The sequence below is a fragment of the Panthera pardus genome, unplaced genomic scaffold (genome assembly GCF_024362965.1).
Source record: "Panthera pardus isolate Hobbes unplaced genomic scaffold, ASM2436296v1 HiC_scaffold_1, whole genome shotgun sequence".
Lineage (NCBI taxonomy): Eukaryota > Metazoa > Chordata > Mammalia > Carnivora > Felidae > Panthera > Panthera pardus.
In genome coordinates this window covers 86,499,190-86,525,357 of record NW_026526654.1, presented here as the reverse complement: position 1 = coordinate 86,525,357, position 26,168 = coordinate 86,499,190, and the positions used below count along the sequence as shown (strand labels likewise).

At 47.0% G+C, this 26,168-nt stretch overlaps 1 protein-coding gene across 3 annotated transcripts in view; it reads right to left on the bottom strand.

The window, feature by feature from the left end:
- SPATA13 (spermatogenesis associated 13) overlaps positions 1 to 26,168 on the bottom strand; it is a 338,414-nt gene that overhangs the window by 83,778 nt on the left and 228,468 nt on the right. The gene's annotated exons all lie outside the window — the stretch shown is intronic.

Genomic DNA, 26,168 nt, shown 5'->3' with positions numbered 1-26,168 from the left:
GGCATACTGGCTACAAGAACCAGTGTAAGGAGCTGTAGCAAAGACCAAGATGCTGTCAGCTGCCCACTTGTCTACAAAAATACCCAAAGTGCTACAGAGAAACACAAGCACAAGGGACAAGCTGAGGCTGCATGTATGAGGTCGGGCTTTGTAAAGGAAACAGCATTAGTGAAGGGCCTCTGTCAACAGGATTCGTATTGGCTGGGGGATGGAGGGAGATAAGGATATTACTTAAATATTAGAAATTCAGACACAAAACTTCAAATTAAACCAATGTTGCACCTTCGTCTTTCTTTCCCCGTGCCCTCAATTAAGGCCGCCACACACCTGCAGTCCATGCTGTCTCCCCCAAGTGAACATGTTGCTCTCCTTCCTCTCTGCCCATTAGGCCACGGCCTGCTCAGCCTTGGTGGGCCGGCTTAAATGTCACAGCCACCCCCTTCTCAATTAGTGATTAGCCAGTGAAGAAGTGTAGGGAAGATGGCGATATTCACCATAAAAGACCACCACTCGCTAAGCGTTTACTACATGTCAGGCCCCTGTGCTAAGTGCTTGTGAAACGACCTGCCACTGGGTACTCCTATTAACCTGTAAGATCAACAGAATAATTTCCATTTTATAGATAACCAAATGCACACTTGGGCAGGGGGCGCTGGGGGTTCCCGCAGCTGCCTCTTCGGAAGCCTATGCTCCTCTCCGCTACTTTAAACTAATGAAAAAAGAGAGAGGCAGTGCTGGGATAGGAACCCATATCTTGGTGTCTGACACCAAGTTCAGTGCCTCGTGACATAACCCCAACTCAAGTCAAATCCCCGAAGTCCTTATGCCAGTCAAGGCCACTCTTCCGAAGGCAATATTAAAGGCAGAAGAAGAAAAGGAGCAGACATTTGCATAAAAACCTTAAGGTTAAGTCCCAATTTAGCTTAGTCCTCTCCAGCGCAGAAAAAAATGTGACCTCATGCAAAGAGGTCTCATCTGATTCTACTCTGTAAATTCTCTCATGGGCTCATTTTTATTTGCCCTTACATGGAGCTCCCTGAGGGATTCCCAGGGAGATTCCCAGTTCAAGGGCTGATTCCATCTGGGACCAGGGAGGCTACATAGGCTTATGTGGCCTGGAGCCTTTCTGATGTCCATTTACTCAATTCCATTACTCAGAAGCCTAATGGGACTACCACATGCCTCTGCAGTTTAATGTTCTAATGGAGAAATTAGGGATCCTGAAGAGCTGTGGGCTGCATTTGAATGAGCCATTCAAGAAGCAGAAACTTGAATCATCCTAGCGTTGAGGCTGGATGTGAAATCTACAAACGATTGCAAAATGAGTCTCCCACTGAGTATCCCATCCACCCTCACCCATTCTGAGAGGGACAGGGGACTGTGGTGGTTTCGGCTTCTCACAATCTCGAAACGAAGCAGACAGTTTATGCAAACATCGAGTCCGGTCACAGGCACCGACTGATGGCATATTACACAATACTAATGGCCTTGTTGCGACTTGCACTGGGTGCAGAGGAGCAGACACGCTCCTTCTCTTGTAATCTGGCTGGACGGAGACAACCCGAGGGCATTGTGAGACCTTTTATAACGAAGGATGAAAATGTGTCAGGCTGCCCCTGGAGTCTCCAGGGGTGCAGGCAGTGCTCGATTTTAATGTTGCGTCAGTTTGGGAATGTTCTAGGACAGGCATGGGGGCAGGCCCAGGTTTTAAGCTCAGTGCCGTCACATGAATCTTGAGTACCGTCATCTGAGTAATCTGTGCTTCAGTGGCATCTATCCAAGAGCAGGTGCCAACATTTACGTCTACAGTAGATCAACCAACCAATTAATTCATGAACCTCTGCTGGGTACAAGGATATGTGTAGGCCCCATGACAAACTCAAAACAGTGACAAGGTGATAACCCGTTCTAGGTGGGAACTTGGCATAAGCAAAGGAAGACCCAAGAACCTAAATTCTGACTGAGAGGCAATAAACTCGGGTGACCAGTTGGCCCAGTTGGCCCGGGGGTAAGGTGTTTTCCAGGACATGGGACTCTCGGGGCTGAAACCGGAGAAGTTCTTGGCAGACTGGGATGTCTGGTCACCCTATTGTTCTATTAAGTAGAACAATATAATTGGAAGGATGGCTCAGTGTCGTGAAGTAGTAGAAATTAAGGCGAAAACAGGTTTAGAAAAAAACCACATCCCTTTAAGTCTAACACTTTGAGACTGTCTACAGGTGTCATCATCTTTGGGAATCCCTTCCTGATGCTCCTAAAATTAATGCCCCCTTACTCTGTGGGTTATGGGCATCTCACCAAATTGCTTTACCAAGACATATTTATAATGATAGGTTTTTATGGCTGCCTTCAGAACAAGACTTCTATGAACTCTTTGAGAATAAGAACGGTGTGCCACATGTAAATTATTTAAGTTTATCTTGATGTAATATTGTTATCTATTATCCTGCCTTGTCAATGTCTATGCCAACGTAACAATTCGCCATATCCCCACATATCTTTCCAATGTGACGATGTTTAAATTTTTACAACACTAAAAAGTCTAAGTATTTACTTAAACCTTAAGTTACAGATCTAGTAAAATATACACAATGCCGAGTTTCTGATTGGGGCAACATGCTTTTTAAAAGACCAGTGACTTACTATTTCGTTCATGCAGCTGAACAATGTGATTGTTGTGTGCTGCTTGGAATGAAACTGAAAATCACGGAAAAAGGCTTTTCCTGGAATTTCCGAGAAACATACCAAGTAGCATTATTTAGAACTAATACTTTGACCTCTATTAACTAACAAGGGTTGTGATTCAATCACTGGTTTTGTAGTAAGTCTTGCAAATTGTGGGAGCTCTGCCAGAGAGATTTATGAACAGAATACAAGAAGAATTTTAGATGGGAATATTGTGAAATCCATTGTCTACAAGCTGGATTCTGGGGTGTATGAACTTTAGAATAGAACATTTCCTTTCACTCGTAATGAGAATTCTCTGAAAACAACTATGACCAATAATTTTTAAATATGAATTTAGAATACTTGAATTTGAAACCCAGAACTATATACCAGGTTGAATGTACGTACAATTTGTAACGTGTTCATGTAAATTACAGAAAACGTGCCACTGGAGGAAAATGTATTGAAATCTGCAAGTCTAAATCTTTCGATCACAGCGCAGTAGAAGATTGCCTTTGGGAACATCTAACACCTAGCTGTAAAGATTAGGACCCTGGGACCCAGTGGTTCTGAGACACATACTCCTCGTCAGGCCACTACGGGTGGAAAGCACAGTGGAGCGGGAATCAGAGGGACCAGGTTCGGGCCCAGCACTGCCTCATGCTGGCCATGCCTGGGCCCAGCACTGCCCATACCTGGGGGTGATCCTACAGCACTTCCTTTCCCTCCAGATCTTCCTTGGTCACCAAGTTTAGAGATTCTAGTCCAGTCTCAACAATCCATGCTCAGTGTGGCTGCCGCAGCCTATTTCCAGCCTTTTTAGGCCAGTGCCTTCCACTTGGACACCTGCATTAGCCTCCTGAAAAATCTCCTGCCTTCGCATCTGACTCACCTCCAAGCTGGCCGGCGTCCTTCCCAAAACACTGCCAACGGAGTCCTGCCACTTCATCTAGTATCCCCAGCTGCCACCTCTGAACCTTGAGAAGATGTCAGATCTCAGCCGAGCACACGATCCCTTTCACTCTAGCCATGCTGAATTATTTACAGTGAGGCTTTCTCATGCTGCTGTGCTTTGGGTTATTTCCTTGTTTGCTCTGATTTTCTCCAGCCATTTCTGTCTCACTGTATTACACGGAAGCACAATTCCCAGGCTCCTCTGACAAAGGGCTTCTGGCCAAGTTGGCCAAGGGTGGGGATGATGTGTGTGGGGGGAAGGTAGACACCAGGGTATTTCTCTCTGCATGGGCTACAGCAGGGGCATTTCCAGCAGCCGCTGGTCTCCTCTTTTGCTCCAACTTCTGCTGGCCAGCTCCTCCCTCCTAGGTCCCAGCTCCCACCAGGGGGCACCAGTGCCCCGCTCAAGTAGAACCAGCTCCCCCCTGATCCCCCCCAGCCTCTGGGTCAGTAGCATTTTCCTGCCATTATTGTTCACCTGAGTTCCTTTCTCCCCTTTTGTTTCTCGGCTGTGTAAGAATAATCCTATGTTAGATTCTCTGTGTGAAACACCTAGAGATGTTTCTCTCTTCCTGATTAATATGTGCTCTGCCTAATTAACTTTCATTAATTCAAATCGACCTTTCCCTCGAGAAACGCTCTTCTTCCTGTCCAATTCAGATGCCGTTTCTCTGTGGTCTATTTTAAAAAAAGAATTTTTTTTTAACGTTTATTTATTACTGAGAGACATAGGGAGACAGAGCATGAGCATGGGAGGGGCAGAGAGAGAGGGAGACACAGAATCCGAAGCAGGCTCCAGGCTCTGAGCTGTCAGCACAGAACTGGACGTGGGGCTCGAACTCACAAACCGCTAGATCATGACCTCAGTCGAAGTCGGAGACTTAACTGACTGAGCCACCCAGGCGCCCCTCTGTGGTCTGTTTTATACATTGGCCCTTCTCAGCATTTACCATACTGCTCTGTAATTCTGGTTTCTCAGTCTCCCTTCTCTGCTAAACCCTAAAAAGGTTGAAAAGTCAGAAACGAGGTCTTATTTAACTCTGTGTTCTCAGCATTCAGTGGGTTATTGAATACCTTAGGTGTGTTAACATAACATGTGGGGCCGGGTAGCTCTTAGCCATGAGGGCTGTCCTCTGCACTGCAGAATGTTAGCAGCCTCCCCGGCCAGTGCCTTAAAATGATGCCATTAGGAAAAAGAACTGTGAGAAAGTTCTGAACACCATAGAAGTGCTATTGATTAGCTTCAGAATGGTGTCTCTGAAACTGTTGGAATTTATCAGTTTCAATCACAACACAGAGTGTTCTGTATACTGTGATGGTACTGATAAGCCAATTTTTAAAATACTAATACAGTTAGCAGCTAGCTTCCTGTGGTAGAAAGCTCAACTTAATGTTTATCTTCCATTATCTTAATAGTTACATCTGTGTGGATGTTTTTTATACATTCAGTGAAAAGGAAAATTTAATACACTGTATACAGTAAATACTGACATGTTAATAGTTACCCAACTGATCACTTTTTAACTATCAGTACAAGTACTTCATTTCAGTAGGTAATCAAATTTATCCAAAGTTTACCCATTTGAATGCTCACATTACACAAAATATACATCTGAATTAGCAGGACAATTAAGAATTTTATAAACATTTCATAACACACTTAAAATGTTTTCTAATGTTGGGGCTCCTGGGTGGCCCAGTCGGTCATCTGACTTCAGCTCAGGTCATGATTTCACGGTTTGTGAGTTCGAGCCCTGCATCGGGCTCTAGGCTCAGAGCCTGGAGCCTGCTTTGGATTCTGTGTCTCCTTCTCTTTCTGCCCCTCCCCTGCTTGTGCTCTGTCTTTTTCTCTCTCAAAAATAAATAAACATTTAAAAAAAGATCAGATGCTTTGGGGCACCCGGGTGGCTCAGTCGGTTGAGCATCCGACTTTGGCTCAGGTCATGATCTCATAGTTCGTGAGTTCAAGCCCCATGTCGGGCTCTGTGCTGACAGCTCAGAGCCTGGAGCCTGCTTCAGATTCTGTCTCTCTCTCTCTCTCTCTCTCTCTCTCTCTCTGCTCCTCCCCTGCTCACACGCTCTCTCTCAAAAATAAAGATTTTAAAAACTTTAAAAAAATGTTTTCTAATACTAATGTTGAAATGTATATATTGATAACTTATACTTCCATCTATCTGTCTCAATACTAATCAGCAAAATTTGAATTAAAAAATGTTCAAAGAGGGTCCAAAGGAACTGTGATTATTAGGAAAGTGACTTTCTTCTGTAAAATTATACTTTCTTTTTTAAGTATAAAAGATTTATTCCATAAAGTATGTCTTGGAAATATGTGATACAACCCATACTCTAACACTTTCCCTACTCTTAGTTCAATGAAACTATTTTAATGTATTAAATGTAAAACAAAAGTGAGTTGGCATATATATTAAGCTGGTGCAGGCCTTTATAAATCTCTTTATCCAGGGAATTAAAGCTAAATGCATTCATACTTGGGTAGAGAATAAGATGCTCTATTTCACACCATATATTATCATATTAGCCTAAATCAGGTCTAGCTATACTGTAGTCTCAGTACCCGAATCATGAACTTCTATGTCAACCAAGATGGCTATGAAAAAAGACACAGGTATGTAGCAAAGACCTTCTGATAAATATTAATTTCTAAATATTTGACAACGATAAATGCTTTACTTTATTGCCATTACGTAGAATTGTATTTCCAGTAAGTTACAGCTTAGGGATTGCTAAAAAGAAAGCCCCCTGGTCGTAAGTCTTTCTCAGATGCTGAACTTGCCCATTTTATTCTCCGTCTTTCTCTTCCTGCCAGGTCTCTTCCTTCTATTATTCATTCCACTATCTTTCCCAGAACCTCGCTGAACCAAGCCTCTGAGCAGAAGCTGGAAATTCTAGCACCCCGCACTATATGAACAGGCTCTACTCTAACGGTATAATAGGCAATGTGTTTCCCTACAGACTCTGCCCCCCGAACCATACTTAACTAATAATAGTTAATGGTTAACCATAAGTTACAACATTTACATAGCAAAATATATCTAAGACTCAACTGTGGGTTCTAGTTCCAGGGAGGAATCTGCTTCCCACCCTCACAGTCCTTAATATAAGATACTCTCCCTCTCTTCAACCTCTCACGTCCCCTCGGACATCTCAACCTCCGTGTGTACATGTCTGTCAAAGGAAAAATGTCCCTCACCCGTGGATCTGGTATCCTTAGAGTCTCTTCTGTTGAAGAATTGGGGGAGGATGCCTCAAAAAAGCCAGAGCTCTGGCTTCGTTTAAATATCCAATCACTTAAGTGTTTAAAAATGGGAAGTGTACTCGAAAAGGGAACTCTGGATGAGACTGAACCACTGTGTCTATGGGAAAGGTGTCAATTCCATACAAGCCGTGTGATTGTCTTGGCTTGTCTTTATCTGGGTTACTAGGCTAAACCACATTCCTGTGGGTGAGACGGGGTTTCCCAGTGGGGATAGGTGCTTGCTCTGTCAGTCCCGTGGGGCGGGAGGGGTGGAGAAAATGAGGATTTGCCAAGGCGGGCCTTAGACCAAAGAGAGGAAAACCTTCCTTTGATCTCTGAAATTGGGGGTCAGGCAGGGATAGCAAGACACGCTAGAGTGGGTCTGGATGTGGGGGACAGCTGACGCAAGCTTGCCATCACTCCAGCACCCAGCAGGGTCCCAGCCTCCGAGCCTCTCCTTCCCCTTCCTCCGCTCCCACGTTAAACCTCAGAACTGAAAGGCCCCGGAACACTTCAGGAGAGTCACTGCCAAATTAAAGGTCTGAAGATGGCTTGTCTTGACTCCCTGTACTTCGTCCCCTGTCTGCCATCGGCAGTAACCACCAGAGTTCGTGGTTAGGACTACCTAATGCGTGTAGCCAATGCCAAAACTGATGTCACCACAGAAACTGTATCTCCCTTGTACTTCCTGTTCAGAGCAGAGAAAGTTTTCCAGATGGATGGCCCTCATCTTGAAGGCACTTTGAAGGTCACTGGAGCAAAAACAATGTTTCTACTTGCTAGAGGCGGGTTTGCAGAATCTGGGGCCACGCGTCATCAGACTCACAGTCCAAAACACCGGGTGTGGGCTGCAGAGACCCCTTCCAAGGATCAATGCAGCGTGTAAATAGTGTTTGGTAAGATACACTCAGTAACTGTTTATGAGAGGGCATATTTGTGGGGCGCCTGGGGGGCTCAGTCGGTTCAGCATCCGGCTTCGGCTCAGGTCATGATCTTGCGTTCGTGGGTTCGAGGCCCACGTGGGGCTCTGTGCTGACAGCTCGGAGCCTGGAGCCAGCTTCGGATGCTGCGTCTCCCTCCCTCTCTGCCCCTCCCCGACTTGCACGCACACGCCCATGCTCTCTCTCTGAAAAATAAACATTAAAAAAAAAAAATTTAACGAGTGTATATTTGCATTGTACTTTCCCTGAATTTTTTTTTTGCTGCTCAAGGTTTTTGTTTTTGTGTTTTGCATAAAATGAGTCTCTAAGCATAGAACCACAGTTTATAACACCGCACGTGGGGGAAATCAGATCAACTTTCAACTCTGTTTCTACCCAGCAGCCAAACAAGTTTTAACTTGGGGGTCGTCACAGCAGCCCATTGTGCCATCACTGAGGACAGAGGTCCAGAAAACACTTTTTCCCTGCTCTGTTCAGCCAGGTATCCCATAGTCTCCTATTGTTTTCCATATTGACGCAGTTGCTAAAATGCCTTATATTGTCTAATTTAAATTGTCTTCTAATTGGACTGACATTTGGATATTGTCCCTGTAAGCCCTTCACGCCTCCCGGCGGACATCCTCCTCCGGGAGACATGCTGGGCAGCAACGTGGATGACGCCACCGAGGAACAAAGCCAGTGGTTAGCGGACGACTGTTCCTGAACACAGGCCCCCTACGTCACACCTCTGCCCGTGGGACGGCACAGCCCAGGCCTGGCAGGAGCTGGTCTGTGGCCACTCTGTTCGAGGAGGAGGCTATTCTGGTGAGTCCACCCTTGGGAGACATCATTCATACCTCCGGGGCATGAAGAAGTGATGCTGAGGACTTCAGACATCGTTCTGGAACATAAAGAAAACTTCTTGCTGCTGCTGACGAAACCATATTCTCACACTCTCCCGTGGCTTGGAAATGCAAACTGGCCTCACCTACAAGGAAAACCTCACAGAGGGACAGAGGAGCAGAACCCTGGCAAGGAAGGTTCATGGTGGTAAACAACAAAAACCAAAAAACAAAAAACACAGCATGTTTCTCGGGCTTTCACTGTTGGTGCCAATTTCTCTGCAAATATTTGTCCTCCAAAAAGGGGCTCACTGGCAGCTCAGAGGGCTCCCCAGTGGCTTCTTTGGACTTTGCCATTCTTTCTACACACAGATTTGTGGCCAGAAGCTTCCGTGGGATCGCATAACCTGCTGCCTCATCACTTGGTTTCTTTGTTCAGGGCACGGTTCTGGGTGCTCGCTGAGATCCATCCCGTGGATACCGCCTGTCACGGTGACTGTCCTGACCATCTACCCTCCCCACTAATGCACTACATACAAGGAGGCAGTGAACGTAAGACACAAACCATGCTTTATCCCTTCGAATCTTCACCCCTCCACACACCCACCCCGGGAGCATTTTCCTTTCCTTCCATTTTCACTTCTGACTTTCTTTCCAGTCAGGTCTGTTGTGTCAACCTGTGGGGCCTCACAGCCCGTCAAATCCACCCAAGCCTCCAACACTGGGCCTGTGGGGAGACGTGGCCGTCACTGTGGCCATTCTTCCCCAGCTTCACTCACCCGACGTGACGTTCTGGCTCTCGCTAGCCAGAGGCTTCTGGGGGCCTAACGTGACAGGAGCACGTATCAGACTCGGGAATACTCCGGCACCACATCCTACTGACACGGTTTCTCCGACACGGGGCTTGATAATGTTCTAAATACATCAGATGCAGGGCATGGGTGGCTCAGTCGGGTAAGCGTCTGAGTCTTGGTCTCGGCTCAGTTCATGCTCTCACGGTTCGTGGGATTGAGCCCCATGTCGGGCTCCACGATGACAGCACGGAGCCTGCATGGGATTCTCTCTCTCCCTCTGCCCCTCTCCCCCCCCCCACCTTCTCAAAGTAAAATAACTTCAAAATACATGCATCAGAGGCTTGGCGGAGCCTAAAATGGAATGAATACTATGTTCTGTCTTTTGTGGAAAGTTTAAAACCAGTTTACGTGCTAAAACCAAAATAAAACAAGACAAAAAAACTAAAGAACAAGAAAGACTTAAGTATCTGGAACCTCAAAAAGGCAAAGTGGAGTAGCGTACAAGGTGAAACCCGGTCACTCTCCTGAGTCCAGGCAGTTGGGGAAGGAAACAGATTTGCCTTCTGGGAGCACCTGGAAGGAGCCAGGGCTGAGCAGACAAGACCCAGAGAGTGTCCCTCTCAGTAGGTCCACACCTCAAACAGTCACAGCTGAAGGCAGGTTAGGTGAGAAGGGGCACTGCGCCGAGGCTCGGAATTCCTGGGCGTGGGTTCTTTGCCCTTTCGCTCCCTTTGGGAACCCGGGCCATCTGCCGCCCATCCCGACCTCAGGTTTCCCAATGTGATGCTAACATTTCATTGAGAGTATTTCACAGGGTTGTTATGAGAAGCAAATTCACTGTGAGCAGAACATTCTCGTGGAAATATTAACCGTGCTTACAGCACGACGCCTTTCTTTTGCAAAGCACACATTGCAATGTTATAGGTTAGTACAAAAAACGTGACTAGGAAATGAAATTCCAGCTCAAAACTTCTAGATCAAAAAGAAGTGAAATACTCTGATGTAAATTCAATGGACTTAAGCCTATTATACACACATCTGGACTTAGGCAAAAGTAAGAGAGCTCACGCGGTCCACGCAGGTGCAGAAAAGGTGCCCACGTGCGTAGGTCAGTGCTTTGGGACTCACAAATGGAAGCACATCCGCTCCCTACAGCCATCCTGCCAATGCAAAGGTCAGTGTCAGACGGGCGTGTAAGGACCAGCCATGGAGTACCTAAAACGAGGGTAATTCCCAAAGGACGGATCTGGAGCCAAATATATATTAAATTCCATTATTTCATCGTGACGTCAGCTCTAACTTTTCTTCACACACATGCATGATCTATACCTTAGGACTCTTCCTTACCCTGACGTGGAGGCATAAATAACAGAAGTCTCCAAATTTTGACAAGTAGTATTCTAAACGTCAAGTTAGAAGTCAGCCGTTCAGAATTTAAAACACATTTTCTTCTAAGATTTGTCTATTATCTGCCCGATCCCCTTAATTTGTAATGTAAACAGTTTCCAATAATAATGGGACTGCTATATTAATAACTGAAATTATGAGTACATTCAACTAAATTAATGGGAGCAATTAATAAAAAGGATGAGCCTGATTTCTTTGGCTTAGGGTCATATGGTAGGAGTGGAAAAAGTATAAAGAAGAGCTTTGCACCCTCCTTCCTATACAAGAAAGACCCTGGTGATATTTGGAAGGAGGAGTGTTTGTCTTCGGAATTCTCTGACCTTCCTCTCTTTACACCCATCCTCTGTGAGCTGCTCCCACCCCCCACCCTTGACATGTTCCATTACGTAAGAGGTTCCTTCTGCCTCTTGGCCACCTTCCTCTGATTTCTCAGTCCAGAAATTTTCTCTATGCTACGGAGACGGGGCAAAGCCAGGCAGGCCGGCGCGCGGAGATAAAACCTGCCGTCGCGTCCTTGGCCGTAACTCACTACTGCGCTAAGGTCGGGCCTGCCCTGGAGTCGGCAACCCTACCCTAGCCTGCCAGCCACATCTTGTACTCGTGGCATCTCGACATCCCAAGCCTGTCCCGTTTGGCTGCTGTTTCCCCGGTGGCGGTGATTTCAGAGCTCGGGGCTCCGCAGTGGTCCAGCCAGGCGGTGACCTCTAAGGAAGAAGGTCTGCGAGTCTAAGTGTGCCTGGCCACAAAACAAAGCCTGCCCTTTCATTCCGTCAGGATCTGCCAAGGTAGCTGTGCAAGCGCGTGCTTCAGTGTGGCCAACAGAACTGTATTCGATTTCATTTCAAAACAACCGTGCTTCGCGTCTCCCCCGCCAAAAAACCACCTGCCAGAAGTCTGCCGGTGCGTGTCTTCTCTAATTATAATTTCAGAACTGTAACGATACAGCAATCAACTTTAGAGGCCCAATAGTCTCACCTGGACCAACTGTTCTGACGCAAGAGTTAGGGGGCGGGGGGGCGCGTGGCAAGTCAGGGACCACGTAAGTGGCACGGGGCCACGTGCAGGTAAGAACACCAGCAAAGTCTGTCATCCCTGGAGCGAGTGTAAATTAGAGAGAAACACGGATGGCCTCAATGGAAATGAAGTTCCTGCGGTCTGTTTCAAAGCTTTGTCTTTTAACAAGAAAGAACCTCTTGTGAGGCATCATTCATTCATTCATTCATTCGGTAAGTGCTTCCTTGGTTCGTCCCGGCTGGCTGGTGTTGGGGGAGACACAGGGGTAGAGGGGTAGACGGCACATACGGCCTCGGCCATCGCGGACCGTTCTCCAGCCGAGGACAGAGACACAGCTGAACCTTGACCAACCCGCCTTTAAACCGCGCCGGGCCACTCACGCGCGGGCTTTTTTCGAACAATACAATGGCATAAATGTATTTTCTTTTTCTTACCATTCGCTTGATAACATTTCCTTTTCTCTAGCTTACTTTCTTGTAAGAATACGGGACATGATACATACAACATACCAAACACGTGTTGGTCAACCGTGTAGTTGGCAGTCAGGCTTCTGGTCAAGAGCAGGCTGGCGGTGGGGCGCCTAGGTGACTCAGTCGGCTAAGCATCCGGCTGCAGCCAGGTCACGATCTCACGGTTCGGGGGTTTGAGCCCCGCGTCGGGCTGTCTGCTATCAGCAGAGTCCGCTTCAGATTCTCTATCCACCCCTCCCTGCTCCTTCCCTGCTCACTCTCTCAACAATAATAAATACAAAACATTTTTTTTAAAGAGTAGCCTATTAGTAGTTAAGTTTACGGAAATCCAAAGTTATATGCAGATTTTTGAATGTGTTAGGGGTTTGTGGCCCCTAAACCCCATGTTATTCAAGGGTCGGCTGTATAATTAAATAAGCAGTTGTGGGGTGCCTGGGTGGCTCAGTCAGCTGGGCGTCCAACTCTTGGTTTCGGCTCAGGTCACGATCCCTTGGTTTCATGAGTTTGAGCCGGGTATCAGGCTCCGCACTGACAGCGCGGAGCCTGCTCGGGAGTCTCTCTCCTTCTCTCTCTGCCCCTCCCCCATTCACGCTGTCTCTGTCTCTCTCAAAATAAATAAACTTAAAAAAAAAAGAAGCAATTGTAAGAAACTCTACATTGTTATGGCACCTGAACTGGCCTCCTTCAGGAAGTGACACGACACTAGGACCTGACACACGATTGAAGGGGAAGGGTACCGACCTGGCTGGAGGACGGTGGGCAAAGAGAGGCTAGGGCCTTGTCAGCCAGGCTGAGGTTTCAGGCTTTATTCTGAGCGTCAGGGGAACCGTCAGCAGCAGGCGACCTCCAAGGACCTGGAGGCAGCAAGACTAGAGGCCGAGGAGGCAATTACGAGGCCGACAGAGCCGCCAGCGTGGGACAACCGTGGCCTCGGCTCACGATGGGGGCTGTGGGACGGGGACGGTGCCGGAGACGGAACGCTATGGCCTGGTGACTGGCTGGGTGTGTGCCGTGAGGGGGAGGGAGTCGGGTGTGACTCCAGGTGACGAGCCGAGCCGGGACAAACGGTCGTACAGTTTACTGAACCACTGAAGCCTGGAGGGGAGCAGATGCGGAGGGAAGACGAGGACTTTCCGATCAAGAGATGCTGCCTTCACTTCACGCTAGTGGATACGCTCAGGCGGCCGCTGCAGATTACCCTGAGCCCGGAGTGGGCAGCAGGTCTGGGCTCGAGGCGCAGACCCCGGGTTAGCCTGTCACTTCGGAGGCGGAGCCCCACAAGAGGGGGCAGGAGAGGCACCCCTAAGTGACAGCTAGAGACAAGTGGTCTGGAAGAGGGAACTGAAAAGGAAATAGCAAACAGGGTGGATCGAGCATGGGGTCTAGAGAGTCGAGTCTTTCCTTCCCGTTACACAGGTCAGCGCCTGGAGCTCCAAGAACACGGGGGCCGGCGGTATCACCTCGTGACAAAGGTCCTCACTTTCTTTTTACCGATTAGCCTTTGGCAAGAACTATCTTCTCACCTTCAATTTGCTCACCGCGCAATTAAAACGGTCATCTTTTGATCACAAAAAAATTGCGTGGAGTTACAAGTCTCATCTCTCGGTCCCCTTGAGACCATCCAACTGTCTGCCTGTCCAACTGAAAGCGTAACGGGTCCTTCAACATGCTTACTGGTGATACGACTGTGATTACTGTGCATTTTCAGGTTGAACTCCTAAAATCCGCTTGATCCGAAGCATAGCTCTCGTTCCCCTAAGTTGGCAATTAGCACCATTTCTCACTGCATCCCTGTTATGAGGGATCCACCCACAGGAACTGGGGGTTTACCGATACTGCGCGAGGCCCAAGAAACCACGTTCTACGTGGGCCTGCTCTGCGGAATTACAATGTTGCCCAGGAAACAACACAAACCTAATTAGAGGGTCCTGTTTTCTAGGAATTTTGTGAACGTTAGTTAAAAAAGAAAAAATCAGAACAACCTATATCCAACCTTCAACAGCGGAGTGACTGTTCGTCTCTTGAGACGTCCGTGGGACTTCAAATTGCACCAAGCATAATGATTTCGGAAGAAGCTGAAGCTTTTCTTAACTTTCTTCTTTCTCTCTACACTTAAAAACATCCTTTTTCAGGCAGCTAATTAAAACTATTTAGGTACGTGGAATTGTTAGGTATTTCTTGTGGTCTGGGGTTCTATAAAACCCCCACTTAAGACACGGGGATCAGGGACTGAGAAAGTTTGGGGACCCTCTGAACCACAGAGTTAAACCTATTTGCAGCTAAAGATCAATCTGGAAAGCGCTCCACCCCCACCAGGCCTTTCATGACCTAATCACTGAGAGCAGCCAGTGTGAACCACCATCCGGATAGGAAGGCAAAACGGCTAAGAACTCGGGCTCTACTGATATTCCCCGTCCGGAATTCTAGCAGCACTGGGAGATTGTGAAATTATGCTATTCAACTTCAGTCCTCCTCAGGCACATTCTCTTTTATTCCACAGAACAGTCTGGAGTCGAAACCACCACGCATCTAACCAACAGGAATACGGAGGATGTGTTATTCATCCTGATCGGCCACTCAACCTATCACAGGCCATCACTGGAATCGAGTTGCTTCCTCCCCAGAACCCCTCGCTATTCTGAGAGGCCGCGGGGTCCTCGATTCTAAACACACTCAGCAATTCTGAGCCTCACTTGACATTAACTGCCTTCCTCCGGCTTGCTGACAAAGAAATTCCAGTCTCAAGATTATTGGCAGACCGTAAGCACAGGGCTCGCCACAACCCGGCTGAAAGCTTTCAACAGCTCCCCATCAGGCAGTGCCGCTCAAACTTTGCCTCCAAACTACCCCTGATAATGACAATCAATGAGAAAGTCTACATGCCAGGCGTTCTCAATGTCATGACCACCCTGTACCATCCCACCCATGGCGCAGATGCAAATCGGACTTTGGGCCGTAAGATCGCACAGGAGCGAGTGACGGAGCCAGCGACGGAGCCAGCATCGGTATCGAGTAATCTGGTCACACCGCGTGAGCCCTTAGCCCACTGCAAGCGCCTCTCAGCTAGTTCGCACCTTGGGGGAGGCTGTGGAAGCAAGTTGAAAGCAGAAAATGTAAAGCTTCATGGCTTGTCTTTACAAGTCATGTAAATTTTGCATCTTTTTTAGGAGACATGTTTTTACTTAAAATTTTTTAATGTTTATTTATTTTTGAGAGAGAGAGAGAGAGAGAGAGAGAGAGAGAAACAGCGTGAGCGAAGGAGGGGCAGAAGAGAGGGAGACACAGAATCCGAAGCGGGCTCCAGGCTCCGAGCCGTCAGCACAGAGTCCGACGCGGGGCTCAAACTCACAAACCATGAGATCATGACCTGAGCCGAAGTCGGACGCTCTAACTGAGCCACCCAGGTGCCCCAGGAGGTATGTTTTTATTTAAAAAAAAAACCAATGCTTTCTAGCTTATACCCATTAAGGATGGCCTTTATCCAAAATACAGAAAATAGCAAGTGTTGGCAAGGATGTGGAAAAATTCGAACCGCTGTGCACTTGCTGGTTGGGAATGTAAAATGGAACAGCTGCTATGGAAAAACAGGATGGAGGTTCCTCAAAAAGTTAAACACAGGATTCCCACAGGATCCAGGAACTCCGCACCTAGGGATACGCCCAAAAGAACCGAACGCAAGGTCTCGAAGAGACTGTTCGCACACCTGTGTTCGTGGCATCATTACTCACAGTAGCCAGAAGGTGAAGCAAACCAGAGACCATCGACGCGTGAACGGATCCACAAAGTGTGGGCTCTACACAACGGAATTATCATCGGCCTTAAAAGGGGAGGTGACTCTGCACTGTGCTGCGACACGGATGAACCTCGAGGACATTATGCTCACTGAAAAGGGCCAGTCAGACAAGGTCAAATACTGTATGATTCCAATTACACTGAGGTACTCACAGCAGCCAAGTTCATCGAGACAGAAAACAGAATGGTGGTTACCAGGGATTTTGCGGGGGTGGAGGAGGAACGGGGAGTTAGTGTTTACAGGATAGAGAGTCTAAATTTGGGACGATGGAAAGGTTCTGGGAAAAAAAAATGCTCTGGCTTAAAAAAAAAAAAAAAAAAAGGCAAGGAGCAAGAAGCCAATTTCAAATTTACTGCTGGGCAAATTAAAATTTTCCACAATATATTTGATTCAGGAAAATTCGTAATTATCCTATACAGTTTCCAATCTCCCTGAGCACAAAGCTTCCTCAGACGTCTAGTGGGGATAACAGTCCCAGATACCTCGCGGGGTTGGGGCAAGGATTAAATAATAGGATTCACGCAGCAGGGTCTCGCACACAACAGGTGCTCGGGGGCAGCTCCTGGTTAAAATTCCATGCAAGGCCCTCGGTGGCCTAGCTCCCGCCACCGTCAGCTGTGAGAGTCAGTTCAGGAAGTGAAACTTCCCCAATGGCTTCCTGAAAGCGACAGGTCCCGCGGCGGGCTGCATCTAACACACACCATGACATAAAGTTAGGCTTGCGTGTGACTCACGCACCCCACCGGACACTCAGGCCCCCTGAAGACGGGGCCTGTCTTAGTCGCCCCCAGCCGCAGCGTGTACAGGGTTTGGGACCTAATAACAGCTCGATAAATATTTGATGAGATATTCAGGGTCTCCTTGTAAACATTCGGTCTGGATGCCTACAAGGTCAACTTATCCATCTATGAGAGAGACTACCAAATTCTTCCCGTGATTTACCTGTACGTTATAATATCAAAAAAGAGGCTTTCCAGCTTCTTGTCCATACATCTACCAAGAAAAAGAGAAGTCAGTCTGAAAATTGATGGGCCCGTTAAATTGAAGCCAGAGAAGTTAATCCCGGTTCTTGCCTTCAGGAATCAGCCATGAAATGAAGTTTCTACGTTACTGGGGTCCTACCCTCCCAATACACACGTGTGACTGTCTATCTTCATGTAACATCCAGAGACCCGAATACCCCGTCTAATCCTCAGAAGCGATGTTTACGGAAACACGTGAAGGGCCACAGGAGTTTGATCCCATGTCTCGATCTGACATCTGACTAGGCAGTTACTGAAACAGACTTTATGAAATGAAGGCTTCTTGGTGCGAACTTCAGAGGAAAGACGGAAAAAGGTGAAGTGCTGTATTATCGGCAGTTTTTCCTCTTCTCTTAAAATTTTTTTAAATGTTTATTTATTTTTGAGAGAGAGACAGAGCGTGAGTGGGGGGTGGGTCAAAGGGAGAGGGAGACGAAGAATCCGAAGCAGGCTTCAGGCTCCGAGCTGTCAGCACAGAGCCCAACGCGGGACTTGAACCCACGAACTGTGAGATCATGACCTGAGCCGAAGTCGGACGCTTAACCCACTGAGCCGCCCAGGTGCCCCTCTTCCTTTTCTCTTAAGTGGTTACCCAGGCACCGATTTGTATCCTCCATGGAATGGTCCTTTGGGGGGGAAGGGCATGGTGTGTGGAAAAGTGGCAACTCCAAATATCTGTTCCTCTGAAACCCTGACATAACAAAATCACAGCATGATTCTAAGAGCTATTTATTACTTCATAAGTTAGGGTTTACTATTTCCTTATCAACCCCCACCACACTGGACAAACACGTGGAATGCTTCAGCTTGAGACCATTCTTTAGTTCGCAAAATAAATGGCGTCACAACGTTATTCTGGCCTCTCGTGAGTGCTGTGCTACCTTTGCTGATATTTTTTTTAATCCCAAAAAGTAGGAAACGTAAAAAGAGAAGAACAAAAGAAAAAAGAAACCCTGCCTAATGAGAGACCTGTCACCGTCTTCTGCCTACGTCTTCTGAAGAAGAATATTGGACCTATTATCTATTATTTTCCAAGACTCTTCCTCCTACTCCCTTCAAGTATTAAACCTTGATTTCAAATTTCTTCCCCAATTGCACACACACACAAAGTCACAGGCGTTCCAACACTGTTCCTGAAAGAACAGGTAAAGATAAAAATTAGGAACTTAGGTCTTTGACCAAGGCCAGTACTGGGTCCCAGGGACTGCACTGGCAGGATGCCCTGCCCAGCTCTGGTGCAGATGAGAAAGCGCTCAAGCAGACATTTGTCCCCAGGCTCGTCTCAAGAATGTGCTGTTCTCTGTGGGACCAAGTGCCCTTTATGGTCATGAGCAAAATATTTACAGCCGCCTAGTTAGTGTGGCCGTACAGCTTTAGAGTCAAAAGAGGGCTTGGGGGCCCGGTCACAAGGGAGATCAAACTCTTCTGGACAATGAGATTATTAATGTCCTTCTGAAATGAATCCTAGGAGAGTTCAAAAACAAACTCACCACCGCAGAACAAAATGATCCTTACGTGTTATCTTCTAAAAGCAAGAGTAAACGCCGACGTATGGGAGACGGGAGTCACGTATTACAAAGCCATTTATCTTAATTGTATAAAAATAAACACTGCTACAGGATGGATAAACCTCGGAAGCTACGTAAAACCTCAAAGGGCTCAGGAGAAGACGACGGACACGAAGCCCACGTACTGTTTGGTTCTGGGGACACGCTGAGATGCCCAGAGAGCAAACCCATAGGGACGAAAAGCAGACTAGTGGCTGCCGGGGGTCAGGGGAAGAAGCAAGTACTGCCCCGAAATGGCCCTGAGGTTTCTTTTTGGGATGCTAGAAGCGTTTCGAAATCAGATTGTTGTGATGGCTGCATGGCTCTTTAAGCTTACTAAAAATTACTGAAGCTTCCAAATTAAAATGAGCCAATTAAAAATGGCAATTGGGGGGACTCTTGATTTCGGCTCAGGTCGTGATCTCACGGTTCGTGGGTTCGAGCCCCGCATCGGGCTCTGTGCCGACAGCTCGGAGCCTGGAACCTGCTTTGGAGTCTGTGTCTCCCTCTCTCTCTGCCCCTCCCCTGCTCACACTCTGTCCCTCTCTGTCTCTCAAAAATAAACATTAAAAGAAACTTTTTTTAATAGTAATAAAGCTGTTAAACGTAACAAGTAAAAAGCATTAACCACAATTGCCTTGTGATTGATTAGTCTAATAAACATTTGAGGAGGATTCAGACAACAGGTCACATAACTCACGGTAAAGTGTGTATTTACTCTAAGTATTCAGGTCATGGATTTCCGTCGAAGGAGCCCCAATTTATTTCCCAAATCCCCACCTCAGGAAAGTCTGTAATACGCCTCACCATTTTTGCATCCTTATCGCCAACGAGCTCCCAAAAGTCTTCCTTCTTGATGGTTTTTCTGTCACTTTTTTTTTTAATTTTTTTTAATGTTTATTATTTAATTTTGAGAAAGACACCCACATCATTCCAGAACAGTAGAAGAATTCTGGGATCCTAAGCTTTAAAAAGACAACTATTAGGGAAGATACCACAGTGATTCTCTTATGCAAGAAGGAGTAGAGATTCGAACGTACACCCTTGGGTAGAACCAGTGCACAGAATGAGGCTGCTTTCATCGTGGGACAGAGAATTCACGAACAATCAAGGAAACAGAACCTGCCATCTCGTAAGGTTCATGCTTCCCACAAAGGAGGGCTCAGTAGCTGAAGCCACAGACCACAAATGCTGTGTGTACTGGATTCATAAACTCTAAGGTTTCCTCCACCTTTATGGTTTTCTGATCCTGAAATATATAGTATCTATCCTAAAAATGCAATCCTTACATAAACAGTGGAAAAACCCTGAAGGAAGGGGCACCAGCCATCTTGGATGCCCACTGGTTATCCCTTGGGAACTTGACTTTGCTGGGACTCTTCTAACTTTGCTGAGCCAGTTTCCATGTCCTAAAGATCACATGTGGGACAGGCTCACACAATACCTGGGCTTTTAAAACAAGGACAACGAGAAGAGATTGTAACACAACAGTCACCTGTTTACCTGCATAAGCCTATGTCCAGTTTTAAATTCCGAACAACGGTTACTTGGGAAACTGATGAAGGCTGCCACAAGAATGACACAGAGTGGTACCCCTACAGTAATCCCAAGCCCAACTTAATAACTCAGTGGGAGCCTCCTGTGGGTTTTGTTGCCTGAGTCTATAGGATTTAGTGGCAAAGCTTTTCGGAGACCTCTAGACTTTTTTTTTCTTGTTTCTGGAACCTACGGCAAAGCAATTTGTATCTGAAATAGGCTTGGGACTTTCTGACAAAGTGACTTTCTGTGAGTCTATCTGGGGGTGGGGAAGGGAAGCTGTGAGGACCTGACATTTTAATGAGTCAGTGTAGAAACAAAACGAGGTAACAAGAGAGGAAAAATGGGAAGGTAAGTTGTTGGAAGAGCTCTGCTTTAAAGAAACCAAACGTGTTACTATAGGACTTGAGCTCAGGACAAAAATCTGCCCCCAGAAGGCCCCGTGCTCATTGAGAGACACAGGGAACGCGATGGAATTTGGGCGGTATTAACGGTCCTCTCCAATGCTTATACACATTTTTAAAAATTGTCCAGGGGCGCCTGGGTGGCTCAGTTGGTTGAACGCCCACCTCTTGATTTTGGCTCAGGTCATGATCTCACACTAGTGAGATCGAGCCCTATGTCAGGCTCCATGCTGGGTGTAGAGACTGCTCGGGATTCTCTTTCTCTCTCCCTCTCTGGACGCACATGCATACGCTCTGTCTCTTAAAAAAAAAAAACAAAAAAACAAAAAAACCCAAAAACAAAAAGTAAACAAAAACCAAAAAGACACACACACACAAAAAAAACAATTACCCAGAAGTGAAAATAAAGTGAAGGACGCCCACCTTTCAGCACCCACCCAGAGCAGGTCTAATGAGCCCACCCAAGGTTACTCCATTCTCTGGGAGAATACACCTTATTCTGATTTGCTGTTTGCTACTGACTAGGTAAGTTACAGGTTAAACGTGTAGATTCATTTTGTCCAGGAGCGATAAAAATAATTTCCGCCCTGCAGAGAACATACTGCAAAGGTTACTGCCCTGTAGGACTTGCACGAGTTTTGCCTCTAACTTAGCAAACATTTCAGCAGGCCTTTCCCGGCAGAGTTGATAAATCTCCGCTCCTCTTGAAAACTGCTTGATACATTTAATCTATATTTAACCGCCAACGTGCCATTTACACTTTCCCTCTTACTTCTATTTTGTCTATGTCACAATTTTTGTCACAACTATCCGGACACTTAACTACTTTATCATACACACGTTAGTTAACGTAGCCGTCAGTTATGGGGGGTTCGGAGAATAGAATGGAAGACTTGTTTCCCTCTAAACACGAGTCGTTTCTAAAGACCGGAAAATTAACTAAAACTTAAAAAAAAAAAGTTTTATCACAAAATAAAGATTTCCAAATAATTTAGTCCTACTTTCCAGCATATTTGATCGCTACTCACCCACACCTGGCAGCTGGCTGCTCATTTCAAACTCCTTCGCAAATCAGTTCTCGTCTTCTAGTCAATCCAACATACTAGTCTAATTTAGAAATCATGCCTGGTGTTGTCTCTTGAAATATACTCCCCTCTACTAATCTGCCAGTTTCTTCAGGAAGCAAACAATATCTAATGAACATTAAGTACCAGACATCGTAATAGGCAGCTCACGTGTATAAACAAAGAAGAAACCAGAATTGTTTCTAAAACGAACTGCAATCTTGACTTTCTAAACACATCCTAACCCATCTAAGTACTTATAATCTTTTTTACCTCTATTCTTGTCCTATAAGTTGTTACTATAGATGTTATATTACATGGTCCTACTTAGTTTCTATGGCGCTTAAACAGGTTTTCTTTGCTCTACTCGTTCTCCAGATGCTATATCAAATGCCCCGACATGTAAAAAGATCTAGAACGGTCTAATTACTCTGGTCTCTGCCCTCCAATGTAATCCCAATTACCTTCATTTCACATACAAGGATACGGAGCCCTAGAGATTTATAGGGAGGTCCAAAGCCTCACAGTAGAAGGCCTAAGGTGAACCCTGACAGAGTAACAGAATCTGACCTCTTCTCGACCACACTCCACTGCCTCTCAAAACTGAGCTAGTTCCAGAAATTTCCCACATGAATTTAACCATGCATGATCCCTTGGGGGAAGCAGAGTGATGCTTAGAAAGAGTAAGTCGCTTGACCAAAGTCATAAAGCAAGTTTAAGCACTGGGACAAAAACTCAGGTCCTTCCCGCTGTAAACTGTCATCTTCAACTCTTTATTCATACATATTTAAACACCCTGCCCCCAAATCTCTTTCCACAGCATCCTTGTCTCTTTTTCCTTTTATGTTGCCTTGTACTTGATTTCTGCTATCACATCTTGATGCTGTTTTGCTCAAGTACCCTGCAGGATCTTAAACAGAACGGAAAACATCTTTTGTGTTTATGTCCCTAGTGCAGGGACCAATCGACATTTATTAAACGTACGGATATCACGAAAAGGACAGTAAAAAATCTGTCCTATGTAAGTTGGACGTTTTTTTAGTGTGCTGGGGGAAGGTGCAGCTATTTTCATTTGATGTTATGTAATTTAAGACTTCATTCTATGTTATAACAAACTTTAGTTATCGATTATGTAAATATTATGAAACAGAATATAAATTCATGTAAAGGTTAAAGATCGCAGTGTAACGCTCCAAAGTCAAGTTCGCTTGCAACAGCCCTCTTTAGGTGAAGCCTTCGAACCCTTTGGGGGAATGCCTTCATTCGCGCTGTCGTCACAAGGACGTCACTGAAACCACCAGAGGAGCACTGATGGTGACACTCCTCACCACATTTGAAGACCATAGGAAGCTCTTAGGAAATTCACCCCAGACCTCCTGACATGTCCCAAAAACTCTGCATGAAGTGCTGCCACTTGTGGTGAACTTCATGACATGAGACCCTTTACTCAAACACAAACAAAGGCACGAAAATTAAGTTTCAGTTTTCCCTGTACGGCGGCCATCCAAATCATACGGAACGGGCTTAGTTTTCAGTTATGTTCACAAATGAACACCTCAAATTTACAAATTATCACAGTACCCGAGAATATATCCCCAGTCCTATGGGGAGCACTTTTCATTAATCCAAAACCTCACTTCAGTTAACACACTCAGCCTTCCCCCCCGCCTTACACCTTTCTAGCGAACTCGTTAACAGGTGTCGATATGAACCTACATTAACCAACGGAACTTCTTCCCACGTTCTCCTCACCCGCCTGCCCCCAGGGAAGTGAAACTGGGTTTTATGAGAGTGAAACCAACAAATCAATTACTTGGGAGACAGAGAAAGAGAAACCAAAATTCTAGAAAATCCACCTGATAGCTCATCAGGGCCTGAATGATTAGGAGTTTGCAGTATCACAGTAATACTCTGTTGTTCCAGACCACAAGTGTGCACAAGGGTGTGAAGAAATCAGAACCCCCTTCCGTGGCTGGTGGGGATGTAAATGGTGCAGCTACTTCAGACAACAGTTTGGGAGCTGCGCAAAATATTAAATTTAGGGTTATCAGATGCCCCAGCGATTTCACGCCTAGGTGTATTCCCAAGAGACTAGACAACGTAAGTCCACACAAAACCTTGTAGGTGAATGTTTATAACAACATTAGACCTAACAGTTAACATGTGGAAGCAAACTAAATATCCATCAACTGATGCAGGAAGCAACCGAATAGAACGCATCCAGAGATTCGAATATTATGTGGCCATATAAAGTACGGACACACGCTACACGGGGATGAGCCTCGAAGATACCGTCCTAAGTGAAAGAAGCCAGTCACAACAGGCCACGTACTGTAGGATGCCACATATATGAAATGTCAAGAACAGGCAAATCCACGGAGTCTAGCAGACTGGGGGCTGGGAGAGGCTAGAAGAGGGAGAAAGGGGGAAATGGTTTTAAAAAGCTATATTGTCCGCTTCTTATGAATTCAGTCGTAATTCACCCTTACAAGATGTATCGTTTTACCTCCTGTTCCAATAAACATTTTGCAGCTGTTCTCCAGATAAGAAAACCATTGTGAGCTCCTTGTACCGATGAGATCCCTGATTTATGTCTTGCAGGTGAAGCCAAGATTCCACACACCTTTGAGCAGATAGTCTACAAGTGACTCAGCCACAGTATAAACAATAGTGTTAGAAGAGGAAATCCTTGTAGACCAAATCAGTTCGTGGTAAAACGCTGACTATGTGGTTGAAGGACCATCGTTCTAACACTGTTACAAGTTTAGATGTAAAACAATCGTCCTTTAAAAGGTCACTTGAGGGGGACAGGTTGGATGAAGAGTCAGTAAGTCCATTTCCATGGCCCGTGAATGACTCAAACGTCCGCAGGAATCAACTATAGCAAGTGTCTAGAGCACTGGTCCCGCCTCCCCACCTACACTTCTCATCTCTCATAGGCTTGTTCTACCAGTGGTTCTGCAATGTCCCAACCACGTGTACCCCCTCCTGCAGAGCACCTGGGAGCTCTCCCCTCCGGTTCCTTCTCTGCTCTTGCAGGCCATCGGAAAAAGAAAAGTGCCAAGGTGATCTTAGCTGCATGGACTTGACTTTTCTTCTTTCCCTTCCTTTTTTCTTCTTTCCTTCTTTCCTTCCTTCCTTCCTTCCTCTCTTTCTCTTTCTTTTTTTGAAAAACCGTATGTTTTAGGGCACCTGGGTGGTTCAGTCAGTTGAGCCACCGACTTTGGCTCAGGTCACGATCTCGAGGTTCAGGAGCTTGAGCCCCACATCGGGCTCACTGCTATCAGCCCGCTTCGGATCCTCTGTCCCCCACCCCTCGCTCTCTGCCCCTCCCCCATTCACGCTCTCTCTCAAAAACTAAAACAATAAACCTTAGAGAAAAAAAAAAAAACTGTTTTGAATGGTGCCAAGTTCAGGGCACCCGTAAGCACGATGACGTCACTGCCTGGGTGGGCACCCATCTGGCGCCATCCGCATCTCGGACCCCGCCTTGTACACCCGCAGCGTCACCGTCTCAGAATCTCCGGCCCACGAGGCCCGGCGGTGCGGCCGGCGACGCTGCTGGAGCTGCGTAACCGGAAGGCGGCGACGATCAACGAGGCCCCGTGGGAACCCGGAGCCCCGGACGGGAAGACGCGCCTGGAGCTCGAACAGCCGACAGCGCCCGTGTCCCCTGCCGCCTCCTCTCCAATCTCTGCTCCCCGTGCTTCCGGAGCCCTCCTAGGCCCGCCTCGATGCCTTCCGCTTCTCCGATTGCTTGTCCTCCGGGTCCGACCCGGAAACGGTGAGGGATGAGACCACCTTGACCTTCTTCATCGCTGGGGCCGCATCACCGAGCACGTCCGTGGGCGGGGACAGCCACGTTCCGCGTCAGGCTGCTGCCTCCCTCCGCTCCTGGAACCGCTCTCCTGCTCTCCCCACCCTCCACTCGGGGAGCCCCTTCCCCCGGGGGTCACCTCTCGCGTGCAGATGCAGCCAAGCTCAGCAGCCGCCCGGTGCCAGCAAAACCACCTGCCACCTTCTGTTGGCACGACCTCGGGTCGCCCGGGGCCCCACACCCACCGCCCAGAGCGGGGGGCTGCTCCGTCTCCCTGTCTCCAGCCCCACTAGCCTTTCCTCCCGACGCGTTTCCTCCTGCCTGCTTCCTCCCAGGTCTCCCCCTCGAGCTTTACCGCCTCTCACCAAGGTGGACCTCTCGGCCACCGGCCGCGTCTCTGCTCTCCAATCCCTTCAGGGCCCAGGTGCCAGACGAAGCTTCCTGAAGTGCATCCCCACTCACAGGCCACGTCCCGCTCGACAACTTCCGACGGCTCCCTGGCTTAAATCGTAATCTCCTCCATCCAGCCTTTGGGGCTCCCGTCGTTCCTACCCACTCTGACCTTCACCTAGTTTCAAAAACCCCAAGGAGCTCCTATGACATGGCAAGACACGGTCGGTGGTGTTTTGAGAACAGCAGAAGAGCGAGAACTGCTCCCATC